The sequence below is a fragment of the Taudactylus pleione genome, unplaced genomic scaffold (assembly GCF_031769625.1).
Source record: "Taudactylus pleione unplaced genomic scaffold, aTauple2 ptg000170l, whole genome shotgun sequence".
NCBI classification, from domain to species: domain Eukaryota; kingdom Metazoa; phylum Chordata; class Amphibia; order Anura; family Myobatrachidae; genus Taudactylus; species Taudactylus pleione.
Window position 1 is genome coordinate 2,500,372 of NW_028284572.1, and position 18,721 is coordinate 2,519,092.

Sequence of the window (18,721 nt, forward strand, 5' to 3'; positions counted from 1 at the left end):
GTGCTGAAGAGCAGTAAAAAATCACTGGGAAAATGGCGCATGTTCAAGTGACATGCCAGACCCTTATAAATACACCCAAAACCATCCACACCTCATGGGTTCAGTTAGAGGAGTGGAAAGGAGAGTGCAGAGGAGAGTGCAGGTGACTTAAATACTTTTACATTTTATTGCTGAGTTCTGAATATTATGTAAGCAGTCATCATCTTTGTTGTTGTGTTTATTAGTAGTCTTTCTTAATATTCTGTCTTTGTGGGCTTTTTTGGTCTGCTGCCAGTGTTTATTTGTGTGTGTCTGTGGAGTGTTTGGTGTTAGAGCAGTGGTAGAGGAGGACTATGTTTGTAGTTTTAAATTTTTTTGTGTTCTGTGTTGTTTGCTTGAGGTTAGGAGGATGTCAGGGATAGAGGGTAGTCAGGTGAGGAGTGAGATGGTGGAGGTGGCAGCCCAAGATCCCCAGGTCAGTAATGTGGACAGTAAGGAGCAGACCAGCCAGCACACCAGGACAAAGATGGGCCACAATGTAAAGTTTACCTCTGGGGAAAATGTGGCCCTGATGCAAGAAGTCATGAAGAACCACTTTCTTCTATTTGGTCAAGAAATTGTCCACATCTCCACATTATGCAAAAATGGCATCTGGGCGAAGGTGGTCACAGCCGTCAATAGTGAGGGGCATGTTCGCAGGAGTGAGGACAACTGCAAGAAGCATCTGTCAGAAATCAAACACAGGGTCAAAAGCAAGATGGCCAAGGAGCCCTGTAGACATACTTAGTCTCCCCTTATCAGGCAGACTAACTGCAATATGAGGAGCCACTGAAGATCCTAATTTCTGCAGAGGTGATTGAGCGTACTAATGTCCACGACACGGATGAGCCTAGGTGTTCAGGTTAGTGTAAAATCTTTTTTTTAACTCTTTTTTCTTAGCCATGATGAAAGTAATGTCAAGATTGGGAAACATTTAATCCAGTGGTCGAAGTGGGGGTATGGGAAAAACTAAGGTTGTACTTATGCGCATGTCGAAAAATGGGGGATAGCCACTCATCAGTGTAGTGTACCCTATCGTAGTACCCGTTAAATACATTATGCTACACAATAGTAGTGCCCCTTATACAATTATCACAGTAGTAGCGCCCCTATACAATATGCACAATAGCAGTGCCTCTTATGCAATGCCAACAGTAGTAGTGCCCCTTATACAATTCACAGTAGTAGCACCCCTATACAATGCGCACAATAGTAGTGCCCCTTATGCAATGCCCACAGTAGTATTGTCCCCTATACAAATCCCACAGTAGTAGTGCCCCTTACACAATGCTCACAGTAGTAGCTCCCCTATACAATGCACACAATAGTAGTGCCCCTTATGCAATGCCCACAGTAGTATTGTCCACTATACAATGCCCACAGTACTAGTACTCCTTATAGATGCGCACATTAGTAGTGCCCTTAATACAATGCCCAGAATGCATTGTACCAGTGCCAGCAGCAGCTGCAGAGGGCACATGTCCAGACAAAATTACAGCCACGGGTGAAGAGGTGGGCATGGTGTGGAGGCAGACGGGGAAGTGAGTGCATAGGTGGGAAAGAACAGAAGGTGGGTGAAGAGTCTGAGATAGGCAAGGAGGCATGCTAGTAGCTGGGAGAGAACTGGAGGTGGGCAAGGAGTAGATGCAGATGAGGAGATGAATGCATAGAAGGGAGTAGACTGGAGGCAGGTAAAGAGGTGGGCGAGTAGGCAGAAGAGGACTAAAGGCAGGTGAGGAGGCAGGAGGGTTGGTGGGAGAGGAGTGGCTGGGGACAAGGAGACAGATGCGGAGGCATGCTGGTAGACCGGAGAGGACTGGAGGTGGGCAAGGACTAGATGCAGGTGTGGAGATGAGTGGGTAGAAGGGAGTGGATTATAGGCAGGTAAAAAGGTGGGAGAGTAGGCAGGAGAGGACTAAAGGCAGGTGAGGAGGTGGGAGAGGAGTAGGTGAGGACAGGGAGACAGATGCGGAGGCATGCTAGTAGATGGGAGAGGACTGGAGGTGGGCAAGGACTAAATGCAGGTGTGGAGACAAGTGTGTAGAAGGGAGTGGACTGGAGGCAGGTGAAAAGGTGGGCGAGTAGGCAGGAGAGGACTAAAGACAGGTGAGGAGGGGGAGGGTAGGTGGGAGAGGAGTGTATGGGGACAGGGAGACAGATGCGGAGGTATGCTAGTAGCTGGCAGAGGACTGGAGGTGGGCAAGGACTAGATGCAGGTGTGGAGATGAGTGTGTAGAAGGGAGTGGACTGGAGGCAGGTGAAAAGGTGGGCGAGTAGGCAGGAGAGGACTATAAGCAGGTGAGGAGGTGGGAGGGTGGGAGAGGAGTGTATGGGGACAGAGATAGATGCAGAGGTGTGTTGGGAGGAAGGAAAGGACTGAAGGTGGGTGAGGATGCAGTTGGGTAGGCAGGAGAGACTAGAGCAGGCATTAAGCAGTGAGAACTTAAGGTGGGTGGGAGATGACTAGATGGAAGCAGGGAGACGGCAAGGAGGCTTGCTAGTAGGCAGTAGAGTACTGGGGGTGGGTGATGATTAGGGGCAGGTAAGGAGGAGGTGGGTATGAGGGGAGTTCAGCTTGCAAAGTGAAAAGTAAAAAAAGTAACATTTGCAGATGGTACCTGTCTGGATTATTAACACTTCAGATAGTCCGGAAAGCAGGTGTGTCAGACCTCCATTGCAGCTCCCTGTGCACTAATATGCTAACGCTGGTGACAAGTAGTGGCTGCAGCTCCAACATCTACCGCTCGTGGCCATACTCCTTCTCCCCCCTTCCCCCTGCAGCCATACTCCCCACCACTCCTGGCCCTACTCCCTCCCCCGCGGCTGTGCTCCCAAGTCCTGACCCTCCGCTCCTGGCCCTACTCCCGCCCTCTGCAGCTGTCGTCACAAGTCCTGAACTGTCCACCTCCATGGCTGTGCTCCCATATCCCGACCTCCCCCACTCATGGCAGTACTCCCGATCCTGGTTCTACTCCCTCCTCCCGCGCTGTCCTCACAAGTCCCAAAAAAACACTCCCTCCCCACCCTTCACGGCTGTGCTCCTAAGTCCGACGCCACCACCCCCGCCTGCTCGTGGCAGTACACACTCGCAGAGGCAGTATAGCACAGGCCGCCTCCGCTGTCAAGATGCATGCAGATAGCTGTGGCATGAGCAGCTTGCTTTAGGGGCTGGGGCTTTACTACACTGACACTCTGACAGCCTATAAGCAGTGTCAGTGTAGCGGGTGGGCGGAGGTATGTAGCTCTTCAGCTCTGCTGTCCTTTGAAGTTGAAAAACATGGTTTAGTTTATACCATACCGTTGTATACCGTCACACTTCGAGCACTGATTTAATCTGTAATAATATGTCTGCAGCATGTTAGTTTATTTTTTTTGGTAATGCAAACTTATGCAGCTTGTGGATGCATTTTCGTGGCAGTGACATGCATGTTTGTTTTTGTTAATAAAAAAATGTATAGTTTTTACAACTATGGTTGAATCTAGAATTAGTGGAAAGAAACCTTCTTACTTTTGCATCAACAATTTTTTGTACAAAATGGATATTCCCATTGTAAGTTAATTTTACCCCACATATGTACTGTTTAAACCACAATTATTTTTAGGTACATTAGTGTTTTTTAAATAAATACATAGTCATAAACAAGTTTATCCGTGCAATATATTTAATTGAAGGTTAAATAATGGTATTACAGTTTGCAACAATATATCTTGTTACAAATGCAGTAAAGTTCCTTTTCTGAATCTTAGAAAATTATATGTTAGAATGTTTTTAATGTCAATTGAGTTTTACACAACCTTTTTTTTATTTAGAGTTCAGAAGAGGTCTGCACAGACACCAGCACCAACACAGTGTCATTCAGATGATAACGAGGAAGCTGATAATTTTTTTAAAGGTTTTTTTTTTTTGTAGGGATGAATATATTAGTTATTGCTTGTCTATATTCTTCCTTTGGTGTTTTGGTAGGTCCTTCTTCTATGCCTCCATCAAAGCAACTCAGGCTGTCAGTCATGTCTTCTCAGCCACCGACATCCAAACTGGCACCATCCAAGGAAGCAACTCTACACTCTCCCCAACTTCTTGGTGAGTCTGCGTAATATATAAAAAGACACTTTACCATTGCAACACACACAGTTTGGGTATTACAAAATCACAGTATGTAATGGTCTGAAAAATTAAATTTAATACAATTTAGCAAACTTGAAAAAACATATTAATGTATTTCACATTATGGGGCCTACTTGTCCAAAGGGGCTTTAACCAGCATGGATTGCAAGTCTGCACATGCACGCATCCGGGCACTGTGAAATTATGCAAATGAAGCGATCGCAGCAATATATAAAGATTCCCCCACCTTATCAAGCCGCCCACTTCTCTTTACTTACACCCGCAATACCTTTGCAAGTATGTGAAAACATTGGTAACATCGAGTAACATCAGACCCATATGCACAATTGTGGTTGAGCTGACCTGTCTCCCAAACTTCCTGTTGGTGCCTAGAGCTCAGGCTACGTATGCCGTCGCAGGGGCTTAATTATGCACACCCCTGTAGCGGCTTTCAAACGCACTGGCATGCCTGCGTTTCTCTAACCACCCCCTGTCACCACCCCTAAATGGCCATTTCCTGTCAATCACTATATGATGAGACTGCATGCTCACTGTGATCGCTTCCCGATCGCAGCGACTGGTATGTGCACACGCACTGCCATGCATACACATGCGCAGAACACAACAATCACCCGAGTGCGTGTAAATTCTCATCTGCATTCCTTGCTGAATCAGGCCTTAGTTAAAAACTACAAGGACCAGTTACAGACTGAAAATTCCCAGTAGCCAGAAAGTGCAACAAAGCCAGAACATTATGCAACCTGAGACAGAGTGTGAGTGTGCTGTCTCATGGTCTAGGGCAAGTTTGACTAGATCATACAGATGGAGTAAGTTGTTACAATTGAGCCAGAACATCTGTATTACCTCATCATTGACCAATGCGCACAGGTTCTAATGCCCTCTAAAACAATACGGCCCATGCAGCCTCCACAGAACCTGCATAACCTGCTGACCTTGTTCTGTTTCTTGCTTCAGGGTCCTTGGGTCTTTTTAGCCTGATGGTAGAGCCTCAGAAATCCTACAACACTCTGCATCAAAGCTACACTGCTGAATTCTGTCATGATACAAGATGAGAAAATTATACAGCTGCTTGGTCCCCTTTAAAGGAATCATAATTGTGTGCACAGTGTTTTGAAGTTGTTACACATGTGAAACATGCTGGCCAAAAGGTGGTGTATTTGAAACTTCTATTTTGGGCCAAGTTTTAGAAATGTATGCCGTTTTTGTTGGTAAATCTCACTGTTTCACTGATGTCTTTGGAAAGTACTTCCGAGTGTGGTCAATGATGTATTGCTTTCTTTTTGCATTTACAGCAGGGTTTCCAAATATAATTCTGCAGTTTTAAGCCCATGTTTGTCTTTATTAAATCTCTGTGTTTGAAAAACTGGCAAAAAACTGGTGAATGGCATCTTGGACCAATACGATCCTTAGTAAATTTACCCCTAAAGCTAAATAACAAACTGTGTGTTCACAAACTTCACAAATCCCTGAGGAGTATCTAAGGGTGTCCATGAGTGCTATGTGTGAGTCTGACATGTCTGATACTGTAATCCTAGAGAAGCCTCCTTCCACCATTTCTGCACCATCTGCAAATGTGAGGTTGAGTAGCAGTAAAAGGAGAAAACCGTAATTACTGCACTGGTATTAATTTATTTTTTAGCAATTATCTTTAGTAGATCAAGGTTTGCTCTCTATTAATAAACAGGAAGCTTATTTAAATTATACCAACAATGGTTTTTATTAAAACATAACCATACACTAAAAGCAAAAAGTTTTCATATATAGTAGCAATGCTCTGGTGCCCTCAAGAATTGTAAATAAGAGCCAAATGTAAGGAATCCAATGAGAAGGCACTCTGGAGACTTTGCAGCAAGTAATAAAACCATCCTTTAATGCATTAAAGGATTGTTTTATTAGTTGCTGCAAAGTCTCCAGAGTGCCTCCTCATTGGATTCCTCATATACATATATATATATATATATATATATGTATATATATATATTTATGCAGTATATATATATATATATATATATATATATGTTTGTATATATATATATATATATATATATATGGGTGCTACAAGGCAAAAGGGGAATGTGCAGATTGTAAGGGTTAACCCTGGGTTCCATGTTTTATCAAAGGATTTAGAAGAGTGATTGATAATGCTAATCATATATTCTATACAATAGATCTACCAAGTACGATACAAAATAGATTGCATGGAAGGGGGATCTAGTGTGTTCCAATCTGCCACTAACTGACATTCCAGTATGGCGCATCAGCTTGTTTTGATGCCTAGTCAGTTCGGGAAGATCTTTTGGGAGGAGAATATATTAAGGGGTAAATTTACTAAAGTGAGAGTTTTTAGAAGTGAGTTTTAGAAGAGATGTTGCCCGTAGCAACTAAACAGATTCTAGCTATTATCTTGTAGAAGGTGCTAGTTAAATGTTAAGTAGAATCTGATTGGTTGCTATGGGCAACATCTCTTCTAAAACTCACTTCAAAAAACTCTCACATTAGTAAAAATTTACCCCTTAGAATCATAAAGAATTTTATAGTGAGTAAAAGTGTTATGAAGCTAATTACTTTTTTCCAGATGATTACTATGTTAGGACAAGACCACCAGATGTGGAGAAAGGTGAACTCAGTGGCACAGACTCCAACACCTATCCAATGTGCCTGGATAAATTTTGCTCTGCAGAGAGTGTACATAGTAACCTCTGTATAATAACTTAGAAGTGCCCATTTCTCATCATCTAAAGGAATACCCAGATCCACGTCCCAGGCCTTTTCGTGATGGTCATGCTGAGAAGAGGACTCTTCAGCGAGTGTTGTTGTATATGAGGAGGAAATTAAACCTCTGGTTGAGGAACATCTCAAGCATAAAGTCTCAAAAGCGGAAAGGGGTCTATTCATGAGGAGGTGTTTCTCTTTAGAGTGGAAGTGTCTAAGTTGCAAAAATTGGAAAAATTCTTAGAGGGAAGAGCTATATCATTTTGGATCTGGGAGAATTGGTGAAAATTCAAATCTTTAGTGATAGCATTAAAATAAGAAATGTTTCTCTTTCCATGTAGCAAAGGATATTTTGTTTTTGCCTGTGGAAATTGGGATTGTGAAATATTGGAACAACAGGAGATGGGCTAGGTGCCAAACCAAATAATCCCAGATAGATAACGAATGGGAAACTATTGAGTGAGAGTAACATTCTTACGTCGAAGTGATTTTGGGAGCCAGAGGAGAGAGGAGACCGTTGAGAGACCCAGTTCAGCAGCCTCAATAGCAACCCAGACCTTCCTAGCACCAGGGTTACACCGTTGTACAGAATGAGCTAGTTGCACATCTAACTAATATTTTTCAGGTATACCCAACCTGCCACTATGTATTGGATGTTGCAGTAGTTTCAAACATCCCTGAGGGTGTTTATTCTCCCAAATAAATCATGAGGTATGAAACCATAATATTTTTAAAACATAGGGAGGGATAAAAATCGGAAGAGTCTAAAAAAGGTAAAGGATCCTAGGGAGCATGTTCATCTTCAAAGAGTTCACTCTGCCTATCCATAAAATAAAATGATTGGACCAAGAATTCAAGTCTGATTTAATGCAATCTGAGGGATGCCTTATAAAAAAAATGAATTGATTATATTGGTAATACAGGTTGAGTCTCCGATATCCAAAATGCTTGGGACAAGGGGTATTTTGGATAATGGAATATTCCGTAATTTGGAATATTTGCATTTCATAATGAATTATCTTGGGAATGGGACCCAAATATTCACACAGAATGCATTTATGTGTTATATACACCTTATACACCCTGCAGGTAATTTTATACAATATTTTCAATAATTTTGTGGCTTAAACAAAGTTTGTGTACATACATAAAATTTATTTATGTTTCATATATACCCTATACTCAGAGCCTGAAGGTAATTTTATACTATATGTTTAATAATTTGTGCCTTAGACAAAGTTTGTGTACATTGAGCCATCAAAAATCAAAGTTCATTATCTCAGTCAAGCCAAAAAAATTCTGGATTTCGGAATATTACGTATTTCGGAATATTTGGATAGGGGAGACTCAACCTGTATATGGACACATTTTTTTTGTCTTGGTGCAATTTTAATCTGTGTTTTTCACATAAGTGGTTTATTTTTACTTATAGCTTTGCTATATTTAGCTCTGTGGTAAATATTATCACCTATTACTACTCTTCAATACATGAATTCTATTTATTTCACAATTGTCTCAGCTTTTCTTTTTTCTTTCTCCATTTTATGCATTTTGAACATATCTTTATTTACATATGATATCTTTTCAATTTACAATTATGTATGAAATATTTTGTCTAGCTCATGTGTGTTTCTTTATGCTGATTCCTTCATTTTAATATATTAATTAATTAAAAGCTATATTTTATTATATTACTTGAGGTGTGCCCCTATAATTAGGAGTACTTTTTTTCTTTCCTAATTTACATACGGCTTTGCTTCTAGGGTACACCCTCATACATGCATCTTTGTCCAGTGTTACGAATATAGGAATCCTTCTTAATATTTTAGATCTCCATTATTACCTCAGTGTGATGTACCACCATAATCCTTCCCCTCTTTCCCCATTCTATTATAAAATATTTAGGTTATGAAAGAGTGAGGGGTGTATTAAAAGAGAGTTATTTAAGAACCATTAATAAGTCCCCTGAGGAGTCCTATATACATATAGCAAAATATAAATCCCCACGTGGTCAGTCCATGTGAACTACTGTAGGTAATACCAGCATCAGTAACTAGTGAGGTAATCGATTGAGAAATATGAATCATATCAATACAGGAATATTGTTGGTGAGGAGCAGAAAAGTGGGTATAATCTCTAATTTAGGAATGTCTAAGGCACCTATAATAACGCATATTAAGCTGCTTAAGAGAAATGTAAGGGTGAGGGGGCTCTTTCTTATTTTTAGTGGTACTAGATTTATCTAAAAGAGGATCAAGGATAGTATTAAAATCACCTCCAAAGATTATATGTCCCTGCACATCTCGTCCAAGGTGTTGGAAAAAAGAGTGAAAAACTTGTGACTGATCTTGATTAGGGGCATAAATTGAGACAAGTGTGAGAACCTCCATACAGAGGTTGCCAATCACTATTATATAGCATCCCTCTGGGTCTGTTATTGTTTTATTATACACAAATGGGATATTACGGTATACCAGAATAGCAACCCCCTTTTTCTTCCAATCAGCAGATGCAAAGAAGATCTGGATAAATTGCTTACCTTGAAGTTGAGCCAGTAAAGTGAATCTTCTGTAAAAAGACTACGGTATATCGCCCTTCTCTCTCCTATAGGTGCTCAAGACCACAGTACGCCCATTAACATTTATAGATAATATTTTGAGAGCCATGGTAAAGTGTAAATGATATTCCAGAATAACAAAAATATAACACCAGAAGATCTTTGAGAAAGAATAAAAACAATGAAAAGAAAGGAGAAAAGTGCCCAAAAGGATGAAAACCCTGCAATTGAGGGTCCTTAAAAAGGACAGCCACAAATACAAATACAAATAAACTGACATCGATAACAATTAAGAGCTGGTGCATGGGGGTAGTGGTCTATAAACACAGCATGGCCAGGACAACGCGGACTAATCTGAGGTATCAAAAATCTTCCCTTGAGTATGGGAAATAAAAGGTATTACCTAGAAGGGTAGGGGCATGTAAGGAGGAGGGGGGAAGGAAGAAGAAGCAAGGGAAATGTGGGAAAAGGAATGAAGGGTGAGAAAAAAAGGGAAAGGAGGGAGGGGAGGCAAAAATATTTTGTCTAAAACAGCACAGACATAAGTATAACTAGTATTCCCATATATAAAACAGAGAAAACTATTGTAAATAGAAAAGACATATCTTATGAAAAGTTGTGCAGTTGCAAAATAACATAAACTACAAAGGATACTGCAGGACAGTGCCAGTTGGGGCTATAATCTAGTCCCTTCATCACATATAGCAAGCCCACAGTGAGATATACATGCACATGTACTAATAAAATAAGCCTAAATATAATCTGTGACAATCTGACAAACCAAGTAGGATCATCTTCTTTATCATGATGGTTGTCACCCTTGTCCACTCCGGGGGAAGTGGTTCAGAGCATTGATCCCTAGGTGAAGCCGGGCAGGTAGAGGCAAGAACTGGGTCCGGTACTGTACATACTTGATATTTTATATCAATGTAATTTATCACATTAACCCTGGTGAGTACCAATTACTTGGTTTCATATACTCCAAAGCACTTGGTCTACTCCATGGCACCTGCTCTTATACTGTACTTTTTTGCTCAATCATCATCAAAGTCAGTTAATAAAGAAATATATGAGTACAAATTAAGCCTAATAAAAATGTGTGGTCCAAATACAATATAAGTATGAATTACATAGCTACAATTTCAAGTAGTACACACAAAGAACACAGGGCCTGATTCAGACCCGCTCGCGAGCGCTGATCGCTTGCAAGCGGGTCGATGGTACCCTAGTGCGCATGCGCACGATTGAGGGAGCTCCGTCGTGTGCATGCGCAAGACCCGAATAACGACGGGGTAGCCGTCATTATGGGTCTCGCACCAAAGGGGGCGTGCTGTCGATGGTGAGTGACAGCACGCCCCCTTTGGTGGGCATGACGGGGGCATGGCTGCCAGACGGAGGCGTTCCCATGGGAACGCCTACCATCTGGGTCCGGCCCCACTGACATCACTAGTGATGTCAGTGGGAGTGATTTTGGCTCTGACAGAGCCAAAATCACTCCAGGGCTTGCGGTCACCGAGACCCTACCGCAGGGTCTCGTCGCAAGCCCGATGGTCGTGATGGTCTTGACCATCGTGACCATCATCATGGACGCTCGCATAAGCTGTGGGTGGTAAAAAAAAACACGCCCTGATTCAAAGTGGGTGCTCGTTCAGGCCCACAATCCATATATATAAGTTGTTCATAGCAGAATAACACATAAAATGTGGCAAAAAAACACAACAGGTACAGACAGGGGTAGACAGAGAGGGGTCAGACATGAGATTTAAGGTAGTAAGGACTTGGTCATGAGAGCTTACAATCTAGAGAGAAGGAGTAATGGGACACAGCTGGATATGGCAGGTTGACAATGCAGAATGAGTAATCGGAATTCTACCTTCTAGAATTAATTCTCTTGAGTTAACTGTCTAGCAGTTATTTTTTTATTGAGTTGTTTATCTGCCTCCACCAACATAAAAATTTATAGTGGTGTAATTTCCCCATTGTCATAAATTAAATAATTACCCTATCTTTACTCACTGCTTAACTTTGTCCCATTTTCTTCAAACAACTCAGAATATAAGCTCTACAAAACAAGGCCCTTTAGGTTTATATGATACTTGGAGGGATACCCGGTGTTGCCGGGGTTGAACAATGAATGTGCTTGGAGTAAATTAGTAACTTTCAGTGCAGATGCAGTGTGACAATTGATCCTCCGACTCACTGCTCTTCCATTGGAGCTCTGCCAGCCCCCCACTGGTACATATCAGCCTGTGCCTTCAGATCAGTGCAGTTTTAGGCACTGGAAGCAGGAGCACAACTAGGTGGTTTGGCAAGGGCAAGGGAATAAACGGCAACCCCCCTATCAGTGCCACAGCCCTGATTACCCCATGGGCCTAGTGCTAGACAACCTGGTGGTCTAGGGAGGGATTATTATTTGCTTACCTATCTGGACCTCAGCCACATTGTTCTGCCACTGGTCCGTTCTGGCACAGCCGCCAGATCTCTTCTGTTTTGAGCTCAGTGTTCTGGCCTCTTTCATGGCCAACAGAGCTCTTCCCATGATGTCTGCATTCTCCGCCCGTTGCCAAACTGTCTTTTCTGCCATTAGAAGCCAAGGGTGGAGCCAGCCATGCTTTCTATAGGCTGCCGGTCCACAAGCCATAAGTGGCTTGCAGTAAGCACCAATGCAAATGGCCTATGGTCCTCGAGCTGCACCCAGATCGCAGCGTATGCCAAATGTCACCTGCCACTGGGAACAGTCCAGTGTGTTGTGTCCCGATAGGGACACAGCACTCCGGACTGCAGGACTTCCAGCGCTGCTATCAAAACTTGATCCCAGTGCTGGATATTGCCCAGACCAGCAGCGCCGGGCCCAGTGCAAGGTGCCCTACACACACCCCTTGGTACACCACTGACTAAAAGACAGCCTGAGCAAACTTGCTTAAACCAAAATTTAAATCAGAGATTCCATGGCCTACTTGGTGGGCACCATGTATACCTCCATGGCCCTGACAAACTTCAAACATTTCAACAAGAGACCAAGAAAAAAGAAGACTTTTTGTTGGGGGCACTCATATGGTAATTAAGATAATTAAAATATAACTTTTAATATAGTATTACTAAAACAAGGTAATCTACACAAACGAACATACATACATACAACATATATCTAATTAATCCTTGTAATTAAGGAAGCCAGCTCATATACAGAGGGGTTTACCCTCTATTAATTCAAAAAGAATGGATTGAGAGACATTAGATTAACAGAGTGAACCCTCTGTGCAAAACACTAATGTACCACCAAGATGCCAATATTTTTAATCTGATAAGAATAGTACCACACCACGAGCAGCAGCAGAAAATAGCTGTCACTCACAATATAGTGACACAATAGTACATTTTAACAGATATCATACATCTTAACAACACATAGTAATTGTCTCAAATTTAGCTCCAATCTCAGAGCACAAATGCATATGATAAGGATAGTACCACACCACAAGCAGCAGCAAGTAATGGCTGTCACTCACAATTTAGTAATACAATAGTACATTTTAGCAGGTATAGTACATCTTTACAGCACATTGTAGTTGTCTCAAATTTAGCTCCAATCACAGAGCACAAGTACATATGGTAGGAATAATGCCACACCGCAAGCAACGGCAGGTAATGGCTGTCACTCACACTTTAGTAACACAATAGTATAATCTAAAAGATATAATACATCTTAACAACAGATTGTAATTCTTTTTAAAATGTGTGATCATGTGTATACAAAGTCCTAAACTGCGGCATATCCCTGTAATGGTTAAACTAATAGGTTATAACCAGATCGTAACACTGCAGTGGGTAGAGGGAGTCCCAGTTAATACATCATGATATACAATCTATAGGTGTCCATATCCGCAATGCCCAATTATTAATCAAAAAATATATCACCATAAATGCTGTTGGAAGTGCATATATCGGAAGGATATTACTTAAATAGCAAGTGACAGTGTACTTGGACTAGGAGACTAGGGCATATAATAAGTATATCTGCATGGATGTGTTAACTTAGCTTGGTAAAATAGTATAAGGAAATCCTTAACGTGTGCCACTGATCCACGAGGGAGAGGTGACTGTGAACATGCACAGAGGGCGCAGGCTTTGGAGGAGACGGTAGCGGCAGTGGGAATCTCCTTCCACGCGGCTTCCCCAGGGAGATACCTGGCCATCTCGTGCAGGTTCGGCGGCAGATGCGGGGAAATCCTAGCTCGCTGCCGCACGGGCTGGTGCCCTCCTGCTCCAACAGCCTGCTATGACTCAAAGTAGGATGATGTACGTTTCGCCGGGGGCGGGGCTTGATCACATCAGACTCTGAAGCAGCGTGGAAGGAGATTCCCACTGCCGCTACCGTCTCCTCCAAAGCCTGCACCCTCTGTGCATGTTCACAGTCACCTCTCCCTCGTGGATCAGCGGCACACGTTAAGGATTTCCTTATACTATTTTACCAAGCTAAGTTAACACATCCATGCAGATATACTTATTATATGCCCTAGTCTCCTAGTCCAAGTACACTGTCACTTGCTATTTAAGTAATATCCTTCCGATATATGCACTTCCAACAGCATTTATGGTGATATATTTTTTGATTAATAATTGGGCATTGCGGATATGGACACCTATAGATTGTATATCATGATGTATTAACTGGGACTCCCTCTACCCACTGAAGTGTTACGATCTGGTTATAACCTATTAGTTTAACCATTACAGGGATATGCCGCAGTTTAGGACTTTGTATACACATGATCACACATTTTAAAAAGATTAAGATGTATTATATCTTTTAGATTATACTATTGTGTTACTAAAGCGTGAGTGACAGCCATTACCTGCCGTTGCTTGCGGTGTGGCATTATTCCTACCATATGTACTTGTGCTCTGTGATTGGAGCTAAATTTGAGACAACTACAATGTGCTGTAAAGATGTACTATACCTGCTAAAATGTACTATTGTATTACTAAATTGTGAGTGACAGCCATTACTTGCTGCTGCTTGTGGTGTGGTACTATCCTTATCATATGCATTTGTGCTCTGAGATTGGAGCTAAATTTGAGACAATTACTATGTGTTGTTAAGATGTATGATATCTGTTAAAATGTACTATTGTGTCACTATATTGTGAGTGACAGCTATTTTCTGCTGCTGCTCGTGGTGTGGTACTATTCTTATCAGATTAAAAATATTGGCATCTTGGTGGTACATTAGTGTTTTGCACAGAGGGTTCACTCTGTTAATCTAATGTCGCTCAATCCATTCTTTTTGAATTAATAGAGGGTAAACCCCTCTGTATATGAGCTGGCTTCCTTAATTACAAGGATTAATTAGATATATGTTGTATGTATGTATGTTCATTTGTGTAGATTACCTTGTTTTAGTAATACTATATTAAAAGTTATATTTTAATTATCTTAATTACCATATGAGTGCCCCCAACAAAAAGTCTTCTTTTTTCTTGGTCTCTTGTTGATACGTTTCTGACTTGGGGGAGCACCACCAACATATAATATTGGCCCACAGAGTGGAGGCTTAATTAATCTAGTTGGTATATGATTATTTGTATGTACTTCAGGTTCTGAGGGACTTGAAAGTAGGTCTCTTATATCAGTCTGGTGCGACTCTCACCCCCATGTGTCTCTGTTAAACTTCAAACATTGCCAATAATCTAAACCTGGTCAAACTACACCACCATGCCAAATTTGGTGGAGCTAGGTACAAAACTCTGGCCGTCCATAAAGAGCAAACAGACAGACACACACACCCACTTTCTTGCTTACTATATAGATGAAGCAGTTTCTTGGTATGTTATGTGCAATACATTATTTTGTACATGGCTCAGGACTGTGTCTTGCACTTTATAAATAATTCTTTATGCTCGTTAGCACAGTCAGGTTTTCATAGCTTTAGAGCACATACAAGAGTCAACCCCACCTTCCTTTCTGTCTTTGAGTCCCAGTTTGACAGACAGCATTTGTGTCTAGAAGTGATGAATTAATCACTCTGTCAAAATAAGACTGGAGAACTGTCTCATTTTGATAGGATAAAAGGGTGTCAAAATTACTTGTAAAGAATTTTTAGTGTATAGTATAACAATTGTGATTTTTTTTTCCATGAAGAAACTTGAAATACAAGAAAAAAGTATAAAATGCAGTTTTTTGCTTGTTGCCATCATTCCTGTTACTGCTACAGAAAAATGCAAAAGGAATATTATTTCTTTATGTAGCATCTGTATTTCTTAACACCTTCACTGCTGAGAGTTTTCTCATCTGTGCTGAGGCCATTTTTTGCTGTTTGTGCTTATAATATTCCAGCATCAATATTAATAATTTTTTATGCAGTAGCCACACAAAGAATACGTTGATTTTTCTCAGCAAACTATGTATTTTCAGAAAATACTGTACCATCAGTCCTTTTCTCGCTCTAACAGATCAAATAAAATGTAACCAAAGTTAGCAAAAAAGTTTACTGTGCATGCTTCCAGAGTTCGTGTGCACACAGAGTCACAGTTGTAATTAAGACTAACAGTCTCAGAAATGTCTTGAAAATATATTGGGTGGTGACTGGGAGGTGAGACAGAGGTGGCATGCTATGGAAGTGTCACAGAAGTGTCACTAAAGTGGTTTCAAACTCAGACACTTCATCACTCACATTGGAGGTCATACTCTGAAGGACAATCTGCACCTAGCATGGGCCGGTACAGATTCGATAGAGTGAACAATAGTTGCATCTATAGATGTGCCAAATGATATTTGAGGGTCTATAGATGCTGTACACCAGGGAAGGGCTTGTGGTGGTATTTGCATAGTCACAAATGTGTGACTGGAAAAAGACAAAAACAAAGACATGGACGCCACTATGTCTGACTCAGAATCAAGCAGATTCATTCATCTACTGATCGCATTAACATGCCTTATTGCTGCCTAATGTGTGTGCGGTCAATTTGGATGGTGATTACAGCATATGAGGTCCTCTTTAAAAAAAATGCAATGTGGCCACTGAGCTTTAGGATAAAGAAAGAAAAATAATAGGAAAAGTTCCTTTCCTCCATGGACTTCATGAATATCATCTCAGACATTTGTCTTCTGCAACACTGGGCGCTAACTTGACTTTCCCTATTCACCCAGTGTTCCAGTCACTGACCACTGCCAACAATACATATTTACATTAAGCTGTACAGATGACAAAAGTTAAATATGATCAGAGTAGTGCAGTGACTGAGATGAGGCAAGGGATATATTCTACAGCATTTGTTTCCACAATTTTAATGTCAGGAGCACCAAGTGAAGGGCTGGGGGAAGCATGAACAAAGTTCCTGTCTGGGGGCACGGGTTACCGAGGAAATGCAGGCACATAACCAAGATGACTTGACTACAAGGGGACTAGTGTTCAAAATGATGCATGGCCATGCTTCCCAGCACTGGTGTCCTTTCCTAATGCAAGGGACATTTAGTAGTTGTGTCAGAAATGTAATGCACCCATAACTAACTCTGCGTCTGGCAAGGCCAGTCTGGCCATGTAGCTTTTCTTGCAGATGACAGAAGGGCTGATAGGCCAGTCCAGCCTGAAAGACTGTACGAGCAGCTACGCCTCCTCGCACTCTGAACAGCCATAATTCAGAAAGAGACAGGGGATGTCATGTGGCCACACACACATAACTTGTTTTACTCCGCTATGGGACATGGCCAAATCCCTTTTTGTGCGCCTATGACACAAAGTTTGATGATAGGGCTGAATTACAGCCCCAGTCTCTCTCTGGTGTCTGGTGTTAGCCAAAAATTGGTTCTTCCCTAAGAAGTCTACAAATGTATGCATGAATAAAAGTGTTCATATATTGCCCATACAATAAGTAACAGTAATGCAATGATTAATCTCCATGATGTATTATGGATACATTTGCAGAAAAGAATAGAGTAATTTGGGGGCACAGAGATGAGTAGGTAACTGCCACCTAGCTGCAGCCTAAGAACAGTTTGTGCATGACCAATATATTGAACAGCGGGTTATCAGAGTTGGTAAGAGTGGGAGTTTGCACTAAGTGTGCCTTTAGACAGCTTAATAATAGATCTCAAAAGAAGCATTAAGGAAAAAAACTGACAATTGCTGCTGTTTGCACCATAGTTTCCAAAGCTTGGAATATAGAATTGTTTAACTTTTCCTTTCTCACCCCGGAGCTTCACATTTTGAGCTACTGTACATCAATCACCAGTGAAACACTCTCCTGTTCAATATTCTTAAAGTCATTCCCCTGCCTCTTAACATTCCTACAGAGGATTTGTTTCCAAAAAGAAATATTCATGAATTATGCACTCAGAGAACAGGCTCCATTAACTCATGATCTCAAGAGCTTGCACCTGTATTTAAATACATTCATACCCTTATAGCATTTAACACCTTTACTGCCATATTCATAACAGATGTTTCTTTGCACTACAATTTGTTCTATTGATTGTTTAAACCATAAATTGAAATCTATACCATTACCAATATTTTTACAGTTGTCTGAAAGAGCTGCTGTAGCTACATATATGCAGTATATTCCACTTTCCCTGTGAATTTGGACTCATCAAGAGTTTAAAATGTGGGAAAATACATATTATGATATAAAGGGTCTGTATATAAATGAATGGAACTGTACTAGAAAAATCAGGACACATGGCACAGAGAAACTACAGTAATTTATTTATATTGTTTGCATTTATTTGAGATGGAGCTTAATCGACATCAATACAAAAGTGACCAGTGACATAATTAAATAGCTTAAACAGCTGACAAAACATTAATTCCTCATGTTCAATTTTAAATAATATTTGAATTGCTATTTCAAAGAAAACAAAATTTGAGTTCAAGCTGCCAATCTAGAAATCTTTCTTTAACCACAAAAATGACTACCCTGAATAGCTATACATCCTATAGTATAAAAAGTACTCTACAAGAAACAAAACAGCTCATTATAACCTTTTTCTTCTTTAGGTAAGCCCAAGGGTGCTGAGCGAGTGTGGGTATGAACTACGATAACCAGGGCCTCCACTGTGATGGAAATTTTTGTTAAGAGCAGATGGCATTCCAGACTCATGAATGGCTTCTAGTGACTAAGCAGAACTATAAGCAGGGAAAAAATAATGGATTGCATAGAGAGAGTTTTCCTTGCCATCAGCCCCCCCCCCTTGGTCCCCATGTTAAGCACACATTTTTCTTGGCAGGTCATGTGCTAGCCACACAAAGCCTAAGCAATAGGATCAATGTAAATTTGGTCATATACATAGGTGGCCACAAGGAAAAAGAT